Genomic DNA, 27,148 nt, shown 5'->3' on the forward strand with positions numbered 1-27,148 from the left:
TGCCATAAACTGAAACTGTTCCTCCCTGTGAATTTGTCGATTTTCACGTTCAAAGCAGACATCTCGAATTCTCCAAGAACACCGATTAACCGAGAGGCTCTGATACCAATTTGTTATGCAGAATTCGAGATAATACAAGAAAATATAAACGCGAAAAACAAGCCAACAGATTTACGTGGTTCACCAATAAATTGGCTACGTCCACGGTGAAGAGGGGGAGCAGTTTTATTATGGAGAGGCAAGAACAGAATACAGAATAGGGTTTGCCATAGCGTCTATATATAGTGCTAAGCTACGCCTTAACAGGCTTGGGCCCAAAATACAGAATTGACAGCGAGACCCCCGTTCTTTCTGCTGTAACGGGTCCGATTCAAGGCATTCAACACAAGACTATGAAATACAGACACTAACCATTGAGATATGTGGATTACAAATGAAAATAAAAAAATAAACGTTCGAAATATATGAATTAATTTCACCACAAAGAGGAGACAAAAAAGTGAGAATAAATATTATGTGTCAATTTATATTGGAGTTCAACTAATTTAGATTTTGTCACCAAGCAACACATTAGAGGGAAGCATTCTATGAAGTATTTGTTTGTATTTTATTTATATTTTATCAACTAATTCAATGTTTAAACTGGAGTCTAACTGATTCAGATTTTCTCCATCGAGAAACACATCAGAGGGAAGCACTCTATGAAGTATTTTATTTAATTTTTCACCTGATCTGTTCAATATTTATATTGGAGTTCAAATTATTTAATTAAATTTTGACAACAAACAACATTGTCGAGGGAAGCACACTATGAAGTATTTGTTTGTATTTTATATATTTTTCATCTAGTGTATGTTCGAATTTATATTGAAGTCTAAATTTAAACACGTCGGGAAGTACTCATGAAATATTTATTATTGTATATACCAATGCACTCAATATTTTAGCACTTTTATATTCTACTTTCGCAATGACCCAAAGAATATCTTTGTTGTTGCAGTAGTTGTGTAACCAGTAAAAGTATTAAAGAATCGATCTTATAATACTGCCTTGCTAAGCCTCACTTTCGTGAAGGATCGTCGCGTCCGTGAGGGGTCAGGTGGCCTGGTCTGACCATCAAATTCGCGAAGACCGGCTTTTCAAAGTGAGAGGCCGAATTTTTATCAGAAGTGATAAGACCAGTGGTATTGTGCCGATGGAAATGGTTTAGGCAAGTGACATTATGCAAAGCATGGGAAATGGTTTCCAACGAGTGATATTGTACTAAAAAGAAATTATTCCAACGAGTGGTATTATGCTGATAGGATATTGATTGTGGTGATTTGATGAACTAGATACTTTTGATTGAGATACTTGATGCTTGTGATTAACATACTTATCATCGTGATTGATTAACTTGATACTTGTTGATTGTTGAATTGTGATTGTTGCACTATGATTGTCAAGCCTTGTGGGTTGTGCATCATACATTGTTGGATTGTGCTGATTTTTATGCATGTTGTAGTTGAGGTGGTTCGATTGGAATGAAAGTAGTACTCATATTGTAGCTTAGTTTAGTGGTTTGCTTGCTGAGCACCATATTGTTTGATATTTACTTCTATCTTTTACACTTGTGTAGGTTTCAAGTCCGAACTTGTGTGATAATTCTTCATTTTCTTCGATGCTTTCAAAGAAAATAATGAGACATAATTTCTTGTCATCCCTACAGGCCATCTTATTAATTCATTATTTTATGTTTTGACCTACTCGATAATATGTAACATTTTGTGGCGCCAAGATTTGCTACAAGAAATTTGACATTTTTACAGCGTCAAAAGTTATTACAAAAGGCCAAAAAATCGCCACTGGAAAAAATTAGTAGCGACTTTAGCGTCATGCCAAGTACTTTCATAACTAAATGTTATAAGTAATGATTAATGTCGACACAAAATAAACATATATAGTGGCGACATGGTTACCATAGATACCTTTTTTTTCTTTTGAAAAAAAATATGCAACATCAATATTTCTAATAATATTGCGCAAATGTTATTCAATAGGATACTTAAATTGTAGAGTAAATATATTCATTATTAAAATGGTGGTGCATATATATCTTCGATGTAATAAAGTATACATATTTGTTATTTTCGTTAATACATCTAATAATTATTGAATTAAGAAACAATTGACCTTTTAATTTAAAAAATATCACACATCTTTTAAAAACAATTACTCCACCCGTCAAACCCGATCTCAAAGACCAAATAAAAGTACTCAATTCTTATTCCAGTTAATCATAAAATAGACTTTTTAGGGTATGAATAAAAATGAGATTGAGTATTCTTTTTAGTTTTTGAATAACACTTTTAAGTTTATTTCATTTTCAAACTCAAGTTTGTTAACGAAAAAGATAAAGTTTACACTATTAATTTAACGACAAAGATATTATGCATAACTTTTTAACAGAGATATTTACTTTTAATTGCAAAGTAAAAAATATCCTAAATTTAATTATTTTTGTAGTGTAAAAGAAAATCAATAAATAAGTACTTATTTAATACAAGTATTGTGTGATATATAATAACTCTAAATTATTATTTAAATACCTTTATAATCATTAAAATTTTCCAATACATGATTACTTGTTTTTAAAAAGTTCTTAAGATTATAAATTTAAATTACTTATTTACCAACAAGAAAAAGACAAAATATCATTAAAAATATATTAATTTAACTTTTTATACAAAATAGTACAACCAAATATAGAACTATTCTTTTAACGACGACTTATTCGCAACAAACTACTTTTTAACGACAATTCTTTATAAGTCGCTATAAAAAAATTCTTTTATCACAATTTTTAGAAACATGTTAGTGGCATTCCACGAGAAGTCGTCACTCCAATTTCTTTGTGCAACGATATTGTGTCGCCACATAAACCTTAGATTTTGTGACAACTATGTATGCCGCTACAAAAAGTTGTCACAATAAATCATATATCTTGTAGCATGACCATCAAATTTTGGGGTATTTATGAAATTTGTTAAGTTTCCGCAGTTATGTTATTGTTGATTTATGTTCCATATATTTTTTATACTTTGTGTATTTTAGACTGACTTATATTAGTGAATTTAAACGAGTGTCATCACATCTATTTTTTTTAATCTCAGCACATTTCAACCCCTAGTAACCTCATGCAGCCCGAACATCCGTTGAACATCCCTTGGTAATATTACTTATAAAAGTTATATTTATTTTAGTTATTAAGAGCTTATTCATTTGCTTAACATAAAGTACCTTGAATTGTGTTGTAAAAACTTTCTTTATTAATATAAATATTTAAATTGTTTAATTTAATGTTCTAAAATATTTTTAATAAAAAGTAGATTGTTTATCTATTTTGAAAAAAAAATTAAAATTGTGTATTTTTAAAATAACAATCAATATTATTTGAAGCCTGTCTTTAGTAGTCTTATTCTTTGAGTCACTCCTAACTAAAATATAGGAACTCAATCAAAATTTTTCAAAACATAATTGGTGAATCAGATTAAAGGGATCACAATTAGTTTATCAAATCTCAGAGACCATCTTGTTTGGTAAATTTAATTGTAAATCTTCTTGGAATGTCATTAAAGATAATTTATTGTTTATATCTATTTTATTCTTTTTATTAATTACTATTCATTTATTATTATTTAGATGACTTATAATTAATCGAAATGATGTAATAAAATAATCTTATCATTTATTATTTTTAAAAGGTCTATTAAATGAAACAACTATAAGTAAAAATATATTGAGGGGATTGTGATTTGTAACATATGTATCTGACCAAACACATGTAGAGCCGTCAATATGGGCTAGGTCTATAGGGCCTGTATGGCCTAACCCATGATTTGATAGTGTTGGACTACGATTTTTTTAGCCCATTTAAGAAAAGGATTTTTAGTCCTGCCCGAATAAGTCTGCCTTTGTGAGGCTTGAGAAATAGGGATAGGACTGGTCCGCGGGCTAAATAAAAATTAATTAAAATTAAAACAAAACAGATTATTAAAAATAACAAGAGTCTAAACTCAAAATCTGTTAAAAGTTTGAAATATTAAAATTGAAATATAAATTATGTTTATATAATATGTACTACATAAAATAAAATTTTTCTAAAATTTCTATGGAATCACTACATAAGTCGTAACACTGTAGAATGTTATTATAGTTTTTGTGTTTTATTATGATCATTGAAAAACAATTAAGTTAATATTTCTATTTAGCTATTTATGCTTTTACTTGAAATCAAACTTAATAAACAATATAAAGATATTTTATTTTGGAATTTGATTAACAAGTGGTAACTTTGGCACCATGTAATATTGTCTTGTTGATATTTATGATAATATTTTAAATTATAATTGAATTAAAAAAAATATTATTTTAAAAAAGAGGATTGGCCTGGCAATATCCTTAGCTCACATACTTATGGGTTGAGCCGATTATTTTGTGGACCACACCAAAAATAAGTTAACCCGACTTGATCCGTAAAATTTCAAAGCCTATAAATATCAACCCGAATGGAATGAACCATCCGATATTGATAGCTCTAAACATGTGGGCACAATTAAAAGATAGTATTCGGTTCCAAATTTCAATACTTATTTACAATCTAATTCTCACTAATTAAAGACAAAACATAGCAGACACCTTACATTGTTATTGTCACCTCCTATTCACTTACAATTAAAAGAAAAAAGATAACTCAATAAAGTTTTCTAATAGATATTACAAAGTTTTGTTGAAAATTCGGTGTCCAAAGATCAATTGGCATGTGAAGGTGTGAAACATGTTGAAAAAAGAGGTAATTTTTCTTATGTTGTTTCAGAATTTTGAAAGTAAAAAATAATATAAATGTTCATTTATTTTTCATGTTTATATTTTGATGAGAAAACTCTTTTTTATGACATTTGTAATTTTAATGATTAGACTTTGCTTTTTGCGAAGTTTTCTTCTGTGTCAATGAAGTATATCAAAATGAGGTTTTAAATAAAAGAAACTTAAGGACTCTAAAAATAACAATTATGAATTTTTACACAAAAAGTTTAAGGCATAATACATAAATATGCCCTTTAACTTGGCTTCGAATCACATTTATGCCCTTCAATTTTGATCATACACAAGTACACACTTAAACTTATACAAAGTTGGACAAATAAACACCCATGTCCTACATGTCATTTTTTGTCCTACGTCATGTCCTACGTGTAGGGGTGGGCATTCGGTATTTCGGTTCGGTTCGGTTTTTTTTTCGGTTTTTTTGGTTTTCGATTTTTGTAAATTGCGTACCGAATACCGAACCGAAATATTTCGGTTCGGTTCGGTTTTTGTTAATTCGGTTCGATTTTTATTAATTCGGTTCGGTTTTTTATTTCGGTTTTTTAATGGGCCTGTTTAGTAACAAAAATAAAATTACAAAATCAGAAAGAAAAAAAATGAAAAAAATCAAGAAAAAAAATTTAAAAAACCTAAAACATACCTGCACCTGCTGACTGCTGCGCGGCTGGCGGCTGGCTGCTGCTGTCTGCGGCTGGCTGCTGCTGTGCTGCTGTCGCGGCTGCTGCTGCTTCCCTTGTTGTGGACGGCGGCTGGCGGCGCTGCTGAAGAGTGGTTGGAGCCTGGAGTAGAAGAGGAAGAGGAGAAAAGAAGAGGAAGAAGAGCTGAAGAGGAGCGGATGAGGAGAGGATGAGGAGTGAGGAAGATGAAAGGAGAAAAAATCTGGTAGAAAGAGAGAGTCAAAGAGATAGGGTATTAGGGTTTCTTACTTTTTTTAAAAAAATTATTTAATATTAATAATTGTTAATTAATATAATATAATTTATAAATTATAGCATAATATTTCGGTTTAAACCGAAATACCGAATTACAAAGTAATATGTACCGAAAATCAAACCGAAATACCAAAAAATACAAAAAATTAAACCGAATACTGAACCGAAAACCGAAATACCGAAACCGAAATTCTATAAAATTTCGGTTCGGTTCGGTGTTTCGGTTTTCCGGTGTTTATGCCCACCCCTACCTACGTGTATTGTGTCATGTAGGACTCGTGTGTTTATTTATTTACAAGTTTGATAGTTAAGAGTTTGTTTGTTTGCGCATTATGAAAATTGAAGGTCAAAATTAAAATTTGAAGCCTAGTTTAGAATCCAATATATATATTATACCAAATTTAAATCACTCCAATTTGCCCATTTGACATCCATAGACTCTTTATAGTATTTTGTAACTGTAGTTGAACCAACCTAGATGTGTCAGCTATATATGTTAGCTAAATTGTACTTTGTGACAATGAATATCTTTCATTATCAATGGTCAACGTATATAAATGTACAAGTGACTCTTTGAGAGAAAGAAAAATATTGCAGAAATTCTTGATGTTGATAATCACGAATTAGATCGTCGTGATTCACATCCACACTAATCCTTCGATGGGAGAATCATTACTACAAACTCAAACCAAACAACTTAAACAAAAACTACACAACTAAATCAATACTAAGGCATCTAAAGTTACAAGAGCAGTTTTATATGTCAATAAAAATATAAAGTTCTCATAAAATCTAAAGGTTTAAATAAATAACAAACCTAACTAATGCGGAAGAACAATCCCCAAAACCTGAAATTGTTCTGGAAAAACTCTACTAATGAGTACAACCCTGAAACTAAACAACACTTTAAAAAATAGTTTGAGTCTGAAAAAAGTGGACTTAAACAAGAAAAATCTATGATAGCCTGAAAAAACTAGCTCACTGTCAAATTTGGCCACACTCAATTGTCACCTAGCCGAGGTCTATCAATAGTCACTTGAAGATGTCATGTACTTAAGAAAAAACAAGCAAGTGCAGTATCAGTTTTCAGCCACAGTGTACTGGTAGGATCACGCGAGTATCTCAAAAGGTGAAACATATATGAGTCATTACAATAATAATAAATATGTATATACCAAACATATATAATATTAGTCATCACTTACGAACCACGTGCAACTTCAAAATTCTTAATATATACAGTTACGTAAAGTCAACGGTCTTCTCACGGAACTCAATTCAATAGTCCTATCATGGAACCCACACCCATATATATAGCCTCAAGAATAGTGAAAAAACATCAAGAACACACCTACGGTTGTCCCTTAGCTGTCAATATCAAAAACTGTAGAATAAAATACTTTTGGGATTTTATTTCCAACTTAACTCGCATATGTTCCGCTGTGGCAGCCCCAACCCACAACAACGGCCCGGCCATAGCGGGAATAATCCTTCCACACTATCTTACATGGAGACATTGAGCAAATTTAATAATTCCAAACGCCCATTTCACAACACACCATCACCCCATGACACTCAAAAAAATATCCGTTCATGCTAAGATTTGTTTTGGGAGTTCTACTCACCCGAATTCAATTCCGTAAAGTCGTACCAGTTGCTTAACGTCTTTGTTGTCCACTCATATAATCAAATTTATTAATAGATCTCTCATTTGTTACCATATTTCCCTAGATGTCACTTGAATTTCGTCCAAATTTGGATAGTCTAGAAAATCCTAAGTTACTAAGGAAAATTTTTCTGGACCTAATTCTTCCTCTATTGGCTTTTCCTAACGACAAAAATTAGGTAGTTACAATAGATACCAATTTACCCATCATTTGTCCCCGAGTGATCAACTAGGAAAGACTGGCTAAAGTAAGGGTAGAATAATATCTGCAACGTCGAATTATTGGGGATACTTGTCTGGCATGTCCTTAGCTTCCGATCGTGATCAAGAATTTCAACCAGTTTTCTCTCATACCAAAGGTGTTTTTTAACAACACTGACCCTCCCTTTATGATATAATCCTCGTGTGTAGTCAACCAATTGAATACTTATACTTCCTCACCTACAATGCGTAAATGAAGTCAACAAAATACCCAGATGATATTATATTGTTGTATGTATACTTAACTAGCCACAAATCTATCCTTGATAACCACCAAAGTTGATCGTACATATGTCTGCAACATGTTATCAAGGACTTTGACACAAACATTAGGACATATCCTTTCTCCAATAACCATGGATAAATCCTTAATCAAAACTCGCCACAATTAGAGGTTAACTTGAACCAATCAATACACTCTAATCATAGATTACCTGTTAAGAATAGTAGAATTGGATCCAATGATCTCCACATTCTCAACCACATAAAATCGATAAATGACCTTGACAACAAGATGAAATATTAGGCTATCGGACAACCATAAATGCGAATGGTAGCTCCTTTACAAATTCTCATAAGCAAGGTGGTACTTGTAGAACCACTAAAGTACTTTAACAACTCCAAGACAACACCAATTATATCATTCGAAATAACCAACTCTTCCTAATATTCCCACTCAACCCCAAGAGCACATCACAAATTTTGATACCCCTGACCCACCACTAGCGATCCACCCAAAAAGGTGAAAACACACGAGAGAATAGCTAGTGAATCATACTCACAATACTAACAACAATCACAAGGACTCTGACCAATTACCTTATTACAAACCAACACTTTTTAAAATAAACCATTTTTAGGTACTTAACAATCAATAGTAATAAAGTTTACGACTCAAACTAGGTGTAGGTCCTTTCAAAGGTTCAATACTTGATACAATTGATCATTTATTACCTTGCCAATTCATAACTTAATGTAGAATTCTAATGAAAAATCTGATTTATAAATTCAGCTGTATAACAAATTTCCCTTATTTATCATCATTAGCTTTTACCGTGAAGATTCTTATGAATTCATGTGTATCTGCTTATCATTCATCGCATCTCCATCGATCTTACAATGTCCTTTTATAAGTTCAATCATACTCATTACTAAACTCAAAAACAAAACCAAAGTATGTATCATTACACTCGAACTAATGTCGGTACACTCCTTTCTTAAGTCCTTTCTAATAGTTTTTAACCAATAAGATGGACTTGTAACACTATTACCAAACAACAATATGAATGAAATCACGTGTCTCTCAACCTAATTATCTACCCCCTGAGGATATCTATTTAGCCTTTCCTATCAAATAAAATATTCTTGCTCTCATCTCTCTTTAAAAGTTGTACTACATCCCACTATTTTTCTTCATTATGACTCCATCTCTTAAAACATTTCATATAACCACGTTACTCACAACATATTAGAAAACCACAACCTTAGATACTCTCAAGTGTAATTACTATACAGAAATTCGCTTAACCAACAATTTTATTATATAGTTACATCCTGTTACCATCCATCACGAATTCTTATTACAATTACGCTCAGTCCGTGTTGACTATCAATTTGAAGTCAACCTTTTCATCAACACGACACCTCAAACTCAAGTAAACTCATCAATTTCAAAGGACTAATCCAATTTTTATACACACTTTCTTACAAAAATATTTCAATTTCCTTCACTCAAGTATAATCATTGGGACATTCTTTATCCATAAGTTTGTTATTTCAATATCAATCCACTCCTTTATGGCTTATGATAAAATCACTGGCGTACTGCACTCTTTCTTCTTAACAAACAAGACAGCAGAACCCCACGGGGAAGTAATAGGAGGGATGAAACCTCAATCAAGAAGCTCCTGGATTTGAGCTTTAAGCTCTCTCAATTATGACACCACATAATTAGACTTAATAGAGGGGGATTCAACCTCAACATCCCGAATATGAGCTAACTAAGCCAAATAATCCTGCCTCACAAGCATCCTACCCCCCACAGAAAGATATGACCTTACCTGACTTAGGCTTGTACATCCTTCCCACTATAACCTTTTCCTATCTGTGATCTCTAGAGTTATCGAGTTAGCATTAACATAAAGCTCATCATTATTGGAGGACAACCAAGTCATACCTAAGATTATATCAAGTCAATCATATCCAGCATAACTAAATCAACCCAAATTTGAAAATGCATAAACACAACAGGACAACAAGATATATATGGGCGACTATGACTGACTCTTCAACTCGGGTAGAAACATTGATGGGGGCATCAATTATATTAGAAATCATATTAAATTATGAGGCAAATCGCACAAACACATAAGAATAAGTAGAATCCGGATTAAACAACACATTAGTCACCCGATCACAACAATAATAACATTTTGATCACTACATCAGATCCTAAGCCCCGGTCTTGCTTGAAAAGGCATAAAACTGAACCATGTCATCTTGATATACCATCAATCCATAAAACAATAGTATAGCTTATGACCTCAATTGACATAACTTAATTCCATCATTCGCTAAACACCTTATACATGATATGACAACAACACTAAACGCATTTCTTAGAGTAATGGCGTTCATTATCTAATCGTCCTTACCAAAACCTTTTTGAATTTTGTCATCTAATCTTCAAATCTGACCTTAATCGCTTCACAACAATTATAGTAGCTAGAGATCCCTGTAGAACTTTAAATTTCATACAAAGATAAGGTCGAACCCAATTTCTGACAGCTTCATTCTTTTGGGGATCTACCATTACCCCTTCCATTGAAACTACATGACCTAAAAAGACAACCGAAGTCAACCGAAATTCATATGTAGCAAATTTCTCTTACCTCTTTTTGTTATTTTGTACACACATGGCTAGTACTTTTGTTTCTTTGACAACATTTGGTTTATTACAAGGTTTTATAGTCTATCCTCGATGAACATTGATATGATTGCAAGGTTTAGTTCGTATTTGATTTGGGTTCTATAAGGCGATTTGGGAAAAACATAGGAGACAAGGTTGACGTTCTATCTCGCTCTGTCCTGCTCTAGAAGCCTCGCTCCTACTTTAGTGGCCTCGCGCTAGTGGAAAAATCCCGCCCTAGCGGCTCAGATGGAAATAGTATCCATGTAATAAGTTTTTCAGCAATTTTTCTCTTTTGTAAATCTCCCAACGGTTTTCAACTTTACTGAGAAATTTAGGATAATCATTATCTTCCCCAAGTAAATCCATTGATACACAGTATAATCATTCTAGTTAATTCAACACCATAACCCACACATCCCTAAGATACACCAGACACTCACACTGTTATTACTCAAGCGCAAGACAAGTTCAGATCTTTCTTACGAATAAAATCTAAGAAAATACAACTCCCACATTCATAGTAATTAAGGCAACAAGGAACGTTCACATTTTTCAAGAGACAAGCTCGAATTATAAATTAGTTTTCTCCATAGATAACCATTACTCTTCTCTCAGTACAAGAGAAAAGGGTAAGTTGATGCACCCTACAACTGGTCAAAAGATCATTTAGTAGAGGCAATGGATACATGTTCCGAATGGTGACCCTATTCAACTGTCGATAGTCTATACACATCTTTTATTGTTAGTGATGGTGCTACAACTTTTGTTCCTCTAGTTCGGGCCATAGAGTGAAGGAGGAAAGATACCAATTTGTTTCACCCATATGCCAATTAAATTTAAGTCATAGAAGAAGGAGTAGAAAGAAGTCAGTTTTTTCTAAAGTCCTATAGCCTCTCGAAGAAAAGTATATACGTCTTCGTACCGTTTCACAAAACTCTACTAGATCCACTTTGGTACAATGAGATCAACGAACCTAGGGATCTGATACCAACTTTGTCACAACCCAGAATGTGGTGATTGACACCCACACTAACCCTCCGGTGGGAGAATAAATGACAACAAAAATATGGAGTTCCCATAAACTCCAAGGGTTTATACAAATAACTAACGAAACTAATGTAGAAGAACAACCCCTAGAACCTGAAAGTCATTTTACCAAAACTCTTCTTAGCCCAAGTCTAAGAGCAAGTGGGTACAACCCCGAAACTAAACAACACTTTAAACAAATAGTCGAAGTCCGAAAACAGTGAACTTAAACAAGAAAGATCCATGGCAGTCTAAAAGAACTACTCACCCTTAAATCTGACCATGCTCAATAGTCACCTAGCTAAGGTCTATCAATAGCTGCCACAAGATGCCCTGTATTTAACAAAGAACAAGCAAGTGCAGTAGTAGTACACAACCACAATGTACTGGTAGGATCGCACAACTATCACAAAAGGTGAAACTTATATAATTCATTACAATTATAATAAACATGCATATACCGAATGTATATAATATTAGTCATCACTTATGAACCACGCGCAACTTTACAATTCTCAAGATATATAGTTATGTCAAGTCAATGGTCTTCTCATGGAACCAAATTCAATGGTCCTCTCATCGAACCAACACCAACACTGTTAGCATGTCAAAATATGGTGTCGGATCCAATATTTATGCCAAACGTTGCAATCGATCCCATGCAATGTTTATGCGAAATGTGGAAACCGATCCCATATTAATGTCGAAACTTAGCAACCAATCCAAGTTAGTGTGTCGAAACACAACGCAGCGCCTGATTCATTCGACAAGCCACAATTAAAATCACAATATACATTCTCATAATCATACAATCAGTTCATAATTTCATGCATACAATTATTCAATCATCCTTATTTTACAAACACAACATTCACATACATACATGCCTAATAATGTAGTCATTACAAATATACAACACAACAACATGAAATCATAACCATCACCGACCTGAAATTCAAGCTTTAATTCCCTAAGGCATTTGAATCTTCCCTTTCAAGATTCTTTCCGCTTGTTCTAGGTCTACAAACAATAATTTATACGCAAGTATCAACAATCAAAGGTCTAATTATCTTAATTATAACAAATTCAATATTCCTAGACTACATCCATGATTCCCATACCTAGATTAGGGATTTTCGCACAATAATTCCCATATAAAAACCCCTCACTCATTGAATATTACCCAAGAAACTAGGTTCTATGGATCGAAATATGGATTTCAAAAGTAAAAACCTTACCTTTAGCCTCAAGAATGGTGAAAAATTGTCAAGAACACTTGGGATCGTTCCTTAGCCCTCAAAGTTAAAGAGTTCAAAAAAAAACATTTTTGGAGGTTTTATTTCTGACTTAAGTCGCGTTTGTCCCCCGCTGTGGTGGCCCCAACCCGCCAAAGCCCCCCTCCCTCCCCCAGGAATAATCCCGCCACATCGCTTGCACGGAAATAATGAGAAAATTTAAGAATTTGAAACCCCCATTTCACAACATACTAGCATCCCAATACACTCAAAAAATACATGTTCACACTAAGATTAGTTTCGGGAGTTCTACTAACCCGAATTCAATTCCTTCAAGTCGTACGAGTTTCTTAACAACTTCTCTATCCATTCATCTAATCAACTTCATTAATAGATCTCTCATTTGTTATCAAATTTCCCTAGACCTCACTGACTCTGATTTCGTCCAAATCTAGACTAGGCTAGAAAATCCCAAGTTACTATGAAAAGTTTTTTGGCCCCAATTCTTTTCTCATTGGCTTCTCTCTAACGACGAAAATAAGGTTGTTAGAGTGATACAAAATTATCCAGTTTTGTCAAAGTTTCTTTATCTAGCCAATGAATTTTTAGTTATATCAAAGTTTCAAATTTTATAGTAACAAAAATGAGATGGATGTTATTATTTCATGTTTTAAATATTTTTAAAAACAAATTTTGTTTTCAATGACATCTTTTTCTTTTTTGGTCCAAAAGTTCCTCACCTAAACACATGATGACATTTTCAGGGTAAATTTTAATATATATANAATGAAATTCTGATTGATTATGTTCCGACACAATTCAAATGTCGGTAGTGGAGAAAGAGGGTGAAAGTATTTCTATATGAGAAACTCACAAAAATCTTGGAAATTTCATACTTTAACTGTTTTAAAAAATATTGCAATATTAACATTTCTTTACCAAATTTCGATACTTCCTATATTACCCACAAATTTTTTTGATAGTATAGGCCATTTTATTAATTAACCAAAAATATAACTAAAGTTCTGGCTCAAGCCCAAAATAAGACAATCAAAACAACTTATTTCTAATTATATTAGGAAAAAGACCACTTCAATTAAACTTATCTATAAATATTAACTTCTTTCGTCTCACATTGTTGCCTCCTTTCTCTTGACTGAATGTTACTCTTTACTCCTTCTCTTGTGGGTTGTACTGCCTCCCGATCTCAACATTCTCATCTCCCTTCTTCGCACACAAGATGTGTCACACAACCAAGGTAATGTAATTCAAATTTTCTAAGTAACTCTATTGTTTCTTTAAGTGAAAGAGTTTTTTTGTTGAAACAATTTATTCTAGAATTTTAAATTTTCTTTTGAGTTTAAAAATGGACTAAAAAGGAAAAGTCCTTTATTGTAACTATTTTGAGTTAGTTTATCTACTATTATAAATAGTAGTACCGGGATATTTTTTAGGGGTTAGTTTTTGAATGAACATTAGAAGTTTAGGCTCCTTTGTGAGTTTGCGGGAACCTTCATACTTGTTCAAGTGAATCTTCTTGATTTCTTGGGTAAGTCTTCACTTGTGTGAGTTCGATTTCTTTTCACCCTTATATTTTGTTCTAGAAAATATTGAATGTCTTTTATTTGCTAGATCATTCATTTTTTCTTCAAAATCTTAACATCTTTCTTTCTATTTCTTAGTCATATATCTCGCTTGCTTGATCGTAGTCCACTTTATTGTTCTTACATCTAGAATCACATCAATTAGTATCTCGCAGTTTTTCTTTATATTTCTAAATCATATATATTTCTTGCTTGGTTGTGGTTCACTTTTTCTTTCTTACATTGACAATCACATCATCTTACCAACACATGTACTAGGTAACTCTATCCTTCAAGGTATAAATAAGAGAAAATATCTAGGTCTATGCCAGAAATTGTGCTTGATACTCATGGTTCTCAACTCCTTCATTAACAACCAGGTAACAATATCTGTTATGCTAAAAAATTACATTTTTGATGCAAAAAGAACCTCCATTTAGTGAACACATTATTTGAATTGCCTTTTTATTATGTTCCATGAACCCTATTATTCTTTATATCTTTCAAATTCAATTATTAAGGTAAGATAGTGGTGAAAAATTGAATGTATAACTTATACATGTTACCTGCACACCCATTCTTTCTCACCCTAATCCAAAATACAAAGAGAATTTACCCTAACTAGCTTGAACTTTGACACGTAATTGTTGTTTATATCAATATTTATTTGACATATGCTTTTATCATAACTTTCACATAATGCCTAATAATGTTAACATTTTATACTAGTATGATCAATATATTGCTTGCTTCCACATTTCACTTAAGTTTTGCTTAGTTTGATATTAAATTACTTGGTTTTGTATGTTGCAATATGATTAGTAGTGTGAAGGAGTTATTATTCACATACTTAATGTTAAGTGGTTTGGACCACAATGGTCCATCGCTTATGTAAAAATATAAAACCATAATTTTTTTTATCTTCAATAATCTTTTTTTTAATTTTAAAGTATTTAGGCAACCTATCAAATGTTGAGACATCGAATACTAGGATTTCATGATTTTAAATGAGTATGCTTTGCGTACATTGACACTAACGATATAATTATTATACAGTTGTTATATATTTTAAAAAATTGATAGGGAGGTGATATAGAGTCTCCCATGTCTAAAAATGAAAAATTAAAAATGTTCTAAGCGCAAAAATAATAATTATTATTGTTGTCTTAATTAACATCCTCTTTAAATGTTGAAGTGGATTTGATTGTTCAAATGAGACAGAAGAGAAATTTGATTAAATTTATATAAAAAAAATAAATTTATTAGGTCAAACTCTTCAAACGATCAATATTTTTTTAAATTGATGGTGAATCTAATGGTTCAAATGAAAAATTTATTAACTCCTTGGAAACTATTTGAATTCATTTTGACATAGTATAGTAGTTATAGACAAGTGTGAATTAAAAGCTATATAGATATTTGTGAATTTATCATTTATACCAGAGAAATCAATTTATTTTCCTATTATAATTTATCTAATGAAATAAATTGAAGTATTTTTTTTACTTTTGTAGCATTGATCAATCATGTTTTCGGAATTTTTCAACTTCAATTCATTAATCTTGAGGAGAAGTCTTACTTTGTATGATCATAAATTGATAATTTAAATAATTCATTGATAGGTCTTTCTATTATCTTTATACCGTATATGTTCCATATAATCGAAGTGTAAAAGTTGAAACTGAAAGAGAATATCAATAACAACAATAAATGTGAAGAACATGCAAATCTAGAAAGGAACGAGAGAGTTATCAACTTAACAAACAAAAAGAAACAATCTATTCATGGTTCGTAATTACTAAATTTACAATTAACTCTTTACTTGTTTTATTTTAACAGGTAAAATGGGATTGACATAATATAAGTCAGTGCAAGATGTAGAATTAATAAATTATGTACCCTGAATAGTTTGTTTCTTATGTTTGTTAGGTAGTATCTTCTTGGAAAAATCCTCTTATATCAAATTTGTTTGTACCGTGTTCTTCAGTTTTTTTTCTTTTTGATATTCTTTTTCTCTTTCAACTTTTGTATTCGATCATATAGAACATATATTATGAAAACATAAAAAAGGCAAAATATATGAACGAAATATTTGAATTAATATTCCATGCTCGTACAAAGTAAATCTTTTCTTCCATACTAATGAGCTCATAGTTGAAAAAGTAAGCAAATTATATTGACCTGCTCTACAAAAAATGACAAAGGTACTTTAATATTTTTTTCTGGAGATAAATTACGATAGGTTAATAATTTATTTTTTTTGTTTCAATTACGAATCAAAAAAGGAGTCATCATTAGGCTTTGCTTAAAACAAATATAAATAGCTTGAGTATATATTCACACAAAACTATGAAATGCATATACTAAACATTAAACATTGTTATATGTGTATAATAAAACAGAATCTTAATATAACCACTAGGAAATAATTGGTTTATAAGGAGACAAAAAAGAGAACAAATTTTTTTGTGACAAAAGGAAACAAATATAAGTGTCTATGCCCTTTGTGTATTTAAATAAATACAACTGAGTGACAAATAAAGAAATAATAGAAAAATAAAAAAATACGACAAATGTGTTGACAATCTTATTACTAGTCATTCAAAATTTATTAAAATCATAAAACAAGAATTTCAAGTCTGACTTAACATATTTAATAAATTAGTGACGATATACTAATTGAGCAATCAATGTATAGATGAACACATGATAAAAGAAGGAATAAATTCATTACATGTCAAAATGAAATTAAGCTAGAATCAGATCACCATCATATAATTCAAGTCAGACATTGTAGAGAACAACAAATGATTTAATATAATAAACAATCCAATATTGACTTAATTGCAAATAACAACAGTAACAACAACAAAAAAGTGAACTTTTCTATGCATAAAGAGAAATAAAATTGTATTTATCATAATTAAAAAAATTATTATATTTTTAAAATGTGTCAATAGTTTTTGCAAAGTATATTCAAACTATATCACATCTTTATTCTATTGTGGTAGTACGCCGCATTACCTCGCTTATTCATTCTACGCAATTTTGTTGAAAACATAGATGACTAAAGAATTTTTTCCAAATACACTTATATATTATGGAGGAAACACTTATAAGTGTACATGGAGGAAACTCTTTCATAATCTAAGTTTTCAGCAAATGGCGTAGCAATAGACGAGATAATGCGACGTACTACCATAATAGAATAAAGATGTGTTATAGTTGAATATATTTTGCAAAAACTATTAGACACATTTTAAAAATATAATAACATTATTAATTATGATTAATACAATTTTATTTCTATTTAATCATAGAAAAGTTACTTTTTTTTATTTATTACTGAGACATTCGACAGTGTTTTAGGTGTCTAACAAGGTCAGCACCTCAGATATGTAAAAATAAAAAGTAGTGCCAACTAATGAACTATGTGTATGTCATAAAATATTTGTTTGTATCTATTTCATTTTTATATGATTTATTCGATAATCGTATTGAAAATGAACTAATTCAAGATTTTGTATTTGAGGGAAGGACTCAATGAATTATCCGTTTGTATTTATCTGATGTATTTAATATTCATAATAGAGTCCAACTAATTCATATTTTTTCACAAATCAGCACATTCGAGGGAAGCACTCTATGAAGTATATTGATTGTTTGTCTGATTTGTTCAACATTTATATTGGAGTTCAATTGATTCAAATTTTGCTACCGAGCTTCACAATCAAAGGGAACACTGTATGAAGTATTTTATTTAATTTTTTACCTGTTGTATTCAATTTTATATTAGAGTCCATATAATTTAAATTTTGCAACCGAATAAAGCATTAAAGGATTGTTCGTATTTTATTTGTTTTTCATATACTATGTTTGATATTTTTATTGAAGCCTAATTAATTTAGATTGTACCGGCTAGCAACACAATGTAGGAAGGAATCTATGAGATACTCCGTCCGTCCCATTTTATATGGTATCTTTTGGATTTTGAGATTTAAACAAATCTAACTGTGACTTTAAATTTTTCATACATCTTTTAAACATTTTTGAATTATTGATTGTTGTGACTGATAATACTTTCTACATAGTTTACAAATATATAAATCTTATATCAAAAAAATTGAAGATTTCATACACAAATTTCTGATCAAACTTAAACAGTTTAACTCTTAAAAAACGAAAAGTGTTACATTAATTGAAAAAGGCGAAATATTTGTTTTGGTATATACCTAAATGAAATTAAAAACCATATAAGTATATTGAAACACACGGAATATTTTATTTTGTATATACCTAAATGAAATTAAAAACCATATCCATATATATCCTTTCCCTCCCAAAGATATTAAAATGGCTTAAACCAGAACTCCAGAAGGGGATAACAATGGTAGTTCCTCAAGTTCTTGTCATGGAACCCAAATCAATATTTGTAGCCTTTTATCTTCTGGCTTCGCAATGTTCGAAAGAGCAACTCTGTAGCAGCAGTAGCTGTTGAACCAGTAAAAGTATTAAAGAATTGATCTTATAATGCTTCAGTGGAAAAGGTAAAATCTTGATGATAAAGTTTCAATATGTTTGGATTCTTTGAGCTAAATTGTGAATTGGAAGTTCGGGGTGGTAATTTTTCATTCAAATAGGCGATGTGGATGCGCCAAAATGGAAGAAATTGAGATCTGAAGAACTGGGAATAAGTACCTCAATGATTGTGAAACCTACAAGATTGGTTTTGAATGGGCTAAACAAAAAGGGTATGTGTTCAAGATGATAATTTGATTATTTAATGTTCTCTTTTGGGTTTTTATTGTGTTCTTGTTGGTGTACAACTTATTCAGTGTTACAAGGTAGAAAAGAAAAGGTTTTTTTTAATGTTCTACTTGCATTGAAGAGGGAATAGGGGCGAGTGTGGGTGGGTCGGGAGAATTAAATAATTCACCTAGTCAGCTATCAGGGTTCAGATCACCAAAGTGGTGCATAGTTCAGTCCCCTTGGGTTTCAATGTTTGCCTTAAGAGCATTGAAGAGATCTTCTTGTTACACCATTAACTGAACTTTTAACCTGTGTGATATGCAAATCACATTTCTACCTTGGCACCTCCTCAACTTCTATACCTACACTCATATGGTCTTCTTTTCTCTTTTCTTTTCAATTGTATCACTCAAGTATTTACAAAGCTTTATAAAAGACAAAAGAAACCTGTTTGTTAAGCTCAAGTGAAGTTGCGTGTTTCACGCTATACATCTGGATCGATATAAATAGATGATGGCCTCTGCTCATTGTAAGGGAAACCCCAAGTGATTTTATCTCAATCAAGGATTAATTTAGGGAGTCCTTGATTGAGGTTATTTAGTTGATCTGTAGTAAATAGCTTCTTATGCTTTCCTTGTGCTGATTTGATCTTGTCTTTGTGTGATCAACAGACTTCTTATCTTGTGGCTTGATTTATGGCTCTTCCTTTTTCATTACTTCTTCTGCTTTCCTTGTGTTGATTTGATCTTGTTCTTGTGTGATCAGCAGTATTCTTATCTTTTGGCTCTTCCTGTTTCTTGATGATTTGATTTTATTGTGATTCCTGCCAAGATTGTGAGATTCTTGCTTCTTTCCTTTTATGTGCTGATTAACCATATATTCTATGATATATTTCTTTCTGTCTTTTGTACCTTAGAGTTGAGGCTTTCCTTCCCAATGCTTCTTTGTATTTTAAGCAAATATTATTTTCCTTCTTGAATTCATTTCCGCTGATGATTTCCCTTTGTTGGTTTGTGACTTAAGAAAATTGAGATCAACGCGTTACGAGTCCAAATCATTCACGCAGGATATCCTGACCCGTTTTTTTCTGATCCTTCGAGAAAAAGATTCATTCTCTTTATAAAAAAATAGGAGGTATAACCAATAAAGATTTCTTGTTTGATTCATCCCTTCTCGACTTTCTTTGGTGCCAAAGTCCAATGACTAGTTAACCAGGAAGACAACTATTCTTCTGGACGAGAAGAGCGAGTCTCATTCTGGGGTGAGAAGCCAATAGGAAGCCTCAAAATCAGCTAACTCTATGGAGTTAACATTACTTTTTATGAATGTGCAATGACCCAACAATTCAGAAATTAGCATATATATGTAGGAATTTGTTGTAAATTGCACTTTAGGGTGTGTTTGGTATGAAGGAAAATGTGAATGATTTTTGGAAAAACTTTCTTGCTATCTAAGAGATGTTCTCTCTTATTTTATTTTATTTTATGTTTGGTGAGTAAATAGAAATTATTGTCCCAAAAGAATTTGTATGTAACTTATTCAAAGTTTCAAACATTATGGGGCTGGGTGTGGAGGTAGGGGTGGTGGGAATGGGGTTTGTGGGTGCGAGTGGCGTGTGTTGGAGGGTAGGGAGGAGACAATTTGATGTGCAATATCATTTTTTTCCATAGTTTCATCAAGGAAATCATTTTCCTCATTTTTAAGGAACATGTTTTCCTAGAGAATACTCGTAGTGCAAGTTCGGTGATGTAACAAATTAGGCTGAGCTGGAACTAAGGTCGAATTCATAGTCATCCCCAAGAAAAGAAGTTTCAAGCATCTTAAAAAGATGTTTCAAATATCTTGGATCTATAATCTAATAAGATGGTGGATTTGATGATGATGTCACACGCCATATTGGTGCGGTATGGATGAAATGAACGCTTGCATTCAATGTCTTGTGTGATAAGAAGGTAACCCCAAAACTTAAAAGGTAAGTTCTATAGAATGGTGGTTAGACCAACTATGTTGTAAGGAGCGAAGTGTTGACCATCTAAGAATTCCTATGTTTAGAAGATGCAAGTTGTGGAAATAAAGATGTTGAGATGGTTCAAACGCGTGAAGAGAAAAGTTACAAAGGACATTGTGAGGTGTGAGAGCTTGACAATGGTGGGTTTAACGAGAGGTAGAGGTTGGTTGAAGAAGTATTGTGAAGAGGTAATTAGATAGGACAGTGGCTCATCTTCAGCTTGCTAAGGACATGTCATTAGATAAGGGGATTTAGAGGTCGGAGACTAGGGTAGATGTCTAGTTGTTAATTCCACGGTATGTCACTTTCCGGTGAGATATGCATGCCTGTTTGTTTGGAGAATGTATGTGCTTTTTCTGTCATACCAGTTGTATTAACATTATTCACATAGTTTTTTGTTCAGTTTTTTTACTATCTTTTGTTCTTTGTAATTTGGTTACCAAACTATTTAGTTGTTGTTAATGTTCCTTTACTTCTGAATGTTATGTATTGTCTGCCACACTATCTTCCATGGCTTTTTCACTTTCAGATTTTGTTTTTTCCCTTACTGCTTTGAATTGATTTTCTTGAGAGGGTCAATCAGAAACAACCTCTCTACCTCTACTACATAGAGATAAGGTTTTTGTACACTCTATCCTCTCCATACTCCACACATGAGACTGCTTTGGGTTTGTTGTTATTGTTGTTGTTTACCTAATGAAAATGTTTCTCAGAACTTTGGACCAACCAATCATCGAAAAATTGAAAAATAAATTGTGGAAAATCTTTTCCTTTATGTGATTTCAAAAATAAATGTATTCCTTTGTACTAAACACATCCTTAGTCTTGCTCTTTGGAACAGGTTAGCTGCACTGCACTTTTTTATTGTTAAATGTAACTAGCAACAAGAAAGTGCGGTGAGGTAATTACAGAGAAAGTATTACTGCATGATGTACATGAATCGTACTGTTTTTTTTTCTTTTGTCTTCTGAAGATTCTCTTACCTTTTATAGAAAGGATGGGAATGAGAAGGGGAAAAAACTGTCAATTTGGGGTACCTCCTGCATGCAGTGAAGCTGATTTCATTCGCTGGAAAAATCACTGCATGAGTAGTTTTTTTTCCTTTCTTTTGGAATTGTATTTTAATTTCATCAACATTAAAATAGTTTTAATATGTTGTTACCCCAAAACTATGTGCATTATAAAGTTTTGGCTGATAGATTAATCACCAAATTGTATTACTTACCTAAAACATAAGAATGTGGAGTCAAACCTCCCCCCCCCCCCCCCCNNCAACACCAATCAATAGCAAAATATATGTAACCTATGATGATCATTGTCTTGTCAAAATATCAACTAATTTTATTAGTTTTTTAACTAAATATGGAAAATTTCCAATATGATAAAATCGGAGCTTTGATTAAATAAATAAAATGTAAAATCCAATAAATAAAATCCACGACAGCTTTAGAAAAACAAATCAAGTGGGAGATGCTCTAGCATAGGAAGACGCTAAAATGGATCAATTCAACCTAGAATGAAAAGTAGAACTTCCAATGAGGACGGGCTTCAAAAAACAATGGGGCTAAATGTTGCAAAAAAATATGTATGAGTATTGCAATATTGTCCATAGTTGTTTTAATGAGATAGATGAAATATCATTTCCATGAAATCATGACTTAAATGTATGATCTTTATGATGTTCTCGTGTTTGTGATTGTGGTATGTGAATGGGATCGGATTGCCATGTTTCGGCATAAGTAACTTGAAGCGGATTGCCACGTTCTAACATAACTAACTTGGATCAGATTGTCACGTTCCAACATAATATTTGATCGGATTGTCATGTTCCGGAATACTAATAGTTTGTGTTTGAATTCTGTGAGAGGAACAATGTGATGATAAATGTTAGTTTATCATTGTTGTATACTTGTTGACAATATGGAATATGTTTGATATACATGTGTAAAATATATTGGTTTATTAGTGGTATAAGTTGCAGTAAACGGACAGTTGAATTGGCATTGGTTGTACTTGGTATTTTCTACGTGTTATAGAATGGTTAACTATGATTAAGTATGTGGGAAGAGGGTTTGTGATAGGGTGCTAATGTATATTGGAGGTGATTCCAAGAGAAAGGAATATGGAGAAGCGAGAGGTTTATTTGATGATCTCAGTAGTGGGTTTCTTATCTTACGTGGTGGGCGTCGGATTGACCGATGATGCCTATCAATATGTCTGTTTCTACTGATACTACCCTTGTTATGTATGTTGACATAGTCCGGATGCAGGATTGGTGATGTTCCATTAGGCGTAGACGAAGAAATTCTTCCAGCAGCTTCTATTCTTTTTTTGGCATTATGGGAGTTGTGTGTTTTATTTAAATTATCCAGTTATACTATTCTTAGTAGCTCTTATACCTTTTAGACTAGATACATGGGAGTCGTTTAAAATATTTTACAAATTTTAAATTAATAATGTGTTCACGGTCTATTTATAAAAATCATAGAGTTATAATTGTTCTTGTTTGTCAAATATTTCCGCATGTTTTACTTTTGCGGTATGATGGTTCTCCTACATAGATATGGGTGCCCGCACGGTCCGGTAGGTTAGATCATGATACTTGACCCAATTCATCTCAACAACATTGACTTTGGGATGACCACCCAAATTACTCCATCTATTCTTCTAGGAAGGATGTTAGTTTAAAACCTCGATATACGCGCGAGGAGTCCTCCACGCTAATGTGCGTTGGATGATACATATTTTAAGGTCAGGTTTAGAGTGAGAATTAGATGTTGATTAGCATATTGAACTAAACATGTCGACCCAATCCATCTCAAAACAAGTAAGCTTTGGGTGAGTAAATGATTCAACCAATTATTCACTCAATCATATTGATTAATTTATATCTTGATAGTTTTGGATACATCTGAAGGAAGTAGAACTGATACACTCCCTTCTAGTATTGTATATGTTCATTTATACTTTGTAGTTTTAGGAAAATCAAATCAGTTCTTGCTATTAAATTGAAATCATGCTCTGGACAACTCAATGATTAGTGAGTATGTAGAATTTCCCCAATCCATTCAATGAATTTTTTTTTCCTTTACTAATTGTCAATAGCTTGGTTCTAGGGGTTGAAATCTCTCTTTTTGAAAGGGTTAAACATGGTGAAATTTGACATTTCAGCTACGTAACTTTGTATTGAATCAATGAATTATGGGAAAACGAGTAATAAACAAGTAAAATTGGTATTGATGGAAATAACAGTCGTGAAGAACTCTATTTTAGCATTGGGACTGCTACTTTATCCATTAATATTTTAGTAAATTTATTGTTAAGGTTGGTTTAAAATTTTTTTTCTTGATCTTTTTAGCAAGATTGTAACTTAAATAACTTTTAATTATTATCCTTATATTCCATTGTGCTAATCTAGAAATTCTTCCTTTTTTTTCTACCATTCTTTTTCCTCAATTAATTGTAAGTTTTTGTTTCTCGAGTTATCCTATATGTTGTCCGCATATTTGTGAGGTATCATGTCACCTTATTTCTTTGAACTTCTCAATATTCTATTGTTAAAAAGTTATTGTGAAATCACACTGGTCATACAAAATAGTAAATTCTTTGAATTTATTCCATCTCCATTGAATACTAACTCCTCTTTCATTGCAATATATTTTCTTACTTAAATAATGTTACCTATAGAAAGTAAGATACATCAATATTGAAGATGAAAGTGTAGTTAAGGTAAGAATTATATATATACCCTTTAGTTAACGATGAATGAGAATGTAGACCACTTTTCTACAGATGATAATATTGTGCCCCACCCCCATGATTTGATGCGCGTAATTTCTTTTCGTAGCTACAAAAAATTTTTGGAGGCATAATTGATAAGTAGGAGACCTCGCATTGATCTATTATCCTCATGATACCTTTAAGCCCATGACATAAGTACTTTAACATCATAAGGATTTCAATTTCATCAGACTCCTCTACTATGGAAGTTTAATGGTTAGGGAGACGTCAATTTTTAAGATTTTCTTGATTATTGTGTACAAGATTTTGATATCTAAAGCGTAAATCGTCATTAGTCATTGTGCATGAGAGTTCATTCAGAGAATAAACAAATTTGATTTCAAATTGTTCTCAAATTTTTGGAGAAAAATCTTATGAGCTACTTCATCTTTGGTGATCACGAAATGTCCCATACAATCAATATCTATAATAGATGAAATTTTTATTGAATATATTCCAACACATTTCAAACGTAAGTAGTTATGAAAGGGGGATGAAGGTAATTTCTATATGAGGAACTCACAAAAATCATGGCAATTTTATTGTTTAACTGTTTTTTAAAATATTGTCTTATTGACATTTCTTTACCATATTTCAATACTTTCTGTATTACCCCGACGAACTTTTTTTAAAAAGAATTTTTTGGGACATATAGGCCATTTTTTGGTAACCAAAAACAAAATAAAGTTGGCCCAAGCCCGAAACAAAACAATCAAAACAACCTAACTCTAATTTGATTCGGGTAAATCCCACTTTCATTAAACCTAGCTATAAATGTTAACTTCACCTTCCTCTTGAGTTCACTTTTCTCTCTTCTCGCATTATTGCTTCCTTTCTCTCGACTGGATGTTACTCTACTCCTTCTCTTGTGGGTTGTACCAACATACGATCTCAACATTCGCCGTTCTCATCTTCCTTCTGCTTACACAAAATGTGTCACTCAATCAAGGTAATGTAATTTAGATCTTCTTCCTTCTTTTCTTCATCACTTTTCTAAATCTGTATTGTTTCTCCACATGAAAGAGTACTTTGTTTGGAAACATTTATGTTAGAATTTTGATTTTTTCTTTGAGTTTAAAAATGGGGATAAAAAGGAAAAAAATTATATATGGGGAGAATTAAAGGAAATTCTTCAATTTCTTACATAAAAAATGTTAATTACTCTATTCCAAATCAAACATGTAGTCATTAAACATTATTAATTGATCTTCAATATATATATATTTAGTTATTTGAGATTTAAATTATATGCGTGTAGTGGTATCCCATACATCTCATATGGGATATGAATTAACGATCAGGGATATGAAGACCAACAAGTAGATTTGCGTATTTTGAATACCTTAGAAGATTAATGAAGAAGCATGAAGGGCCTACAATATACTAAAGTGGAAATGTAAGCAAGAGATGACTACATTTAAAATAATTAATAGGCTAGAATTTTCTTGTTTTTAGCTCAAGTGTATTATTGTAACTATTTTACGTTAGTTTATCTACAACATTAAAAGCAGAAACTAGGAATTATTTTAGGGATTACTTTCTGAATGAAGATTTGATGCTTAGGCTCCTTTGGGAGGTTGGAGAAATCCTCATACTTGTTCAATTGAACCTTCTTGATCACTTGGGTAGTCTTCACTTGTATAAGTTCAATTTTCTTTTCACCCTTAGATTTCATTCAAGTAATTGAATGTCTTAGTTGCTATAGTGTTCTTTTTTTTTCCCTGCTAAATCTCTCCATCTCTCTTTCTATTTTCTAATCATATATATTGCTTTCTCGATTGTGGTCCAGTTTATTGTTCTTGCATCTATGATAACATCATTTCACCAATACATGCACTAGGCAACATTATTCTTCAAGGCATAAACAGAAAAATTTATTTAATATTTTTTGCCTACGCCAGAAATTGTACTTGACACTTCATGATGCTCAACTAACTTTGTTGACGACAAGGTAATGATTTCAGTTGCATGCTTACAAAATACGTTTTTTATACAAAAGGAACCTTTTAGTGAACAATAAATTTGAATATTCTTTTCATTATGTTTCTTGAACTCAATTGTTCTGTGTGTGTGTGTGTGTGTGTGTGTGTGTGTGTGTGTGTGTGTGTGTGTGTGTGTGTGTGTGTGTGTG

The 27,148-nt window shown here is 32.0% G+C and overlaps 1 pseudogene; it reads right to left on the minus strand.

Moving 5' to 3' along the window:
• Positions 1 to 5,495: 5,495 nt before the first annotated feature.
• Positions 5,496 to 27,148, minus strand: part of LOC107018454 — a 54,247-nt pseudogene continuing 32,594 nt past the window's right edge.

This window comes from Solanum pennellii, chromosome 1 (assembly GCF_001406875.1).
Source record: "Solanum pennellii chromosome 1, SPENNV200".
NCBI lineage: Eukaryota > Viridiplantae > Streptophyta > Magnoliopsida > Solanales > Solanaceae > Solanum > Solanum pennellii.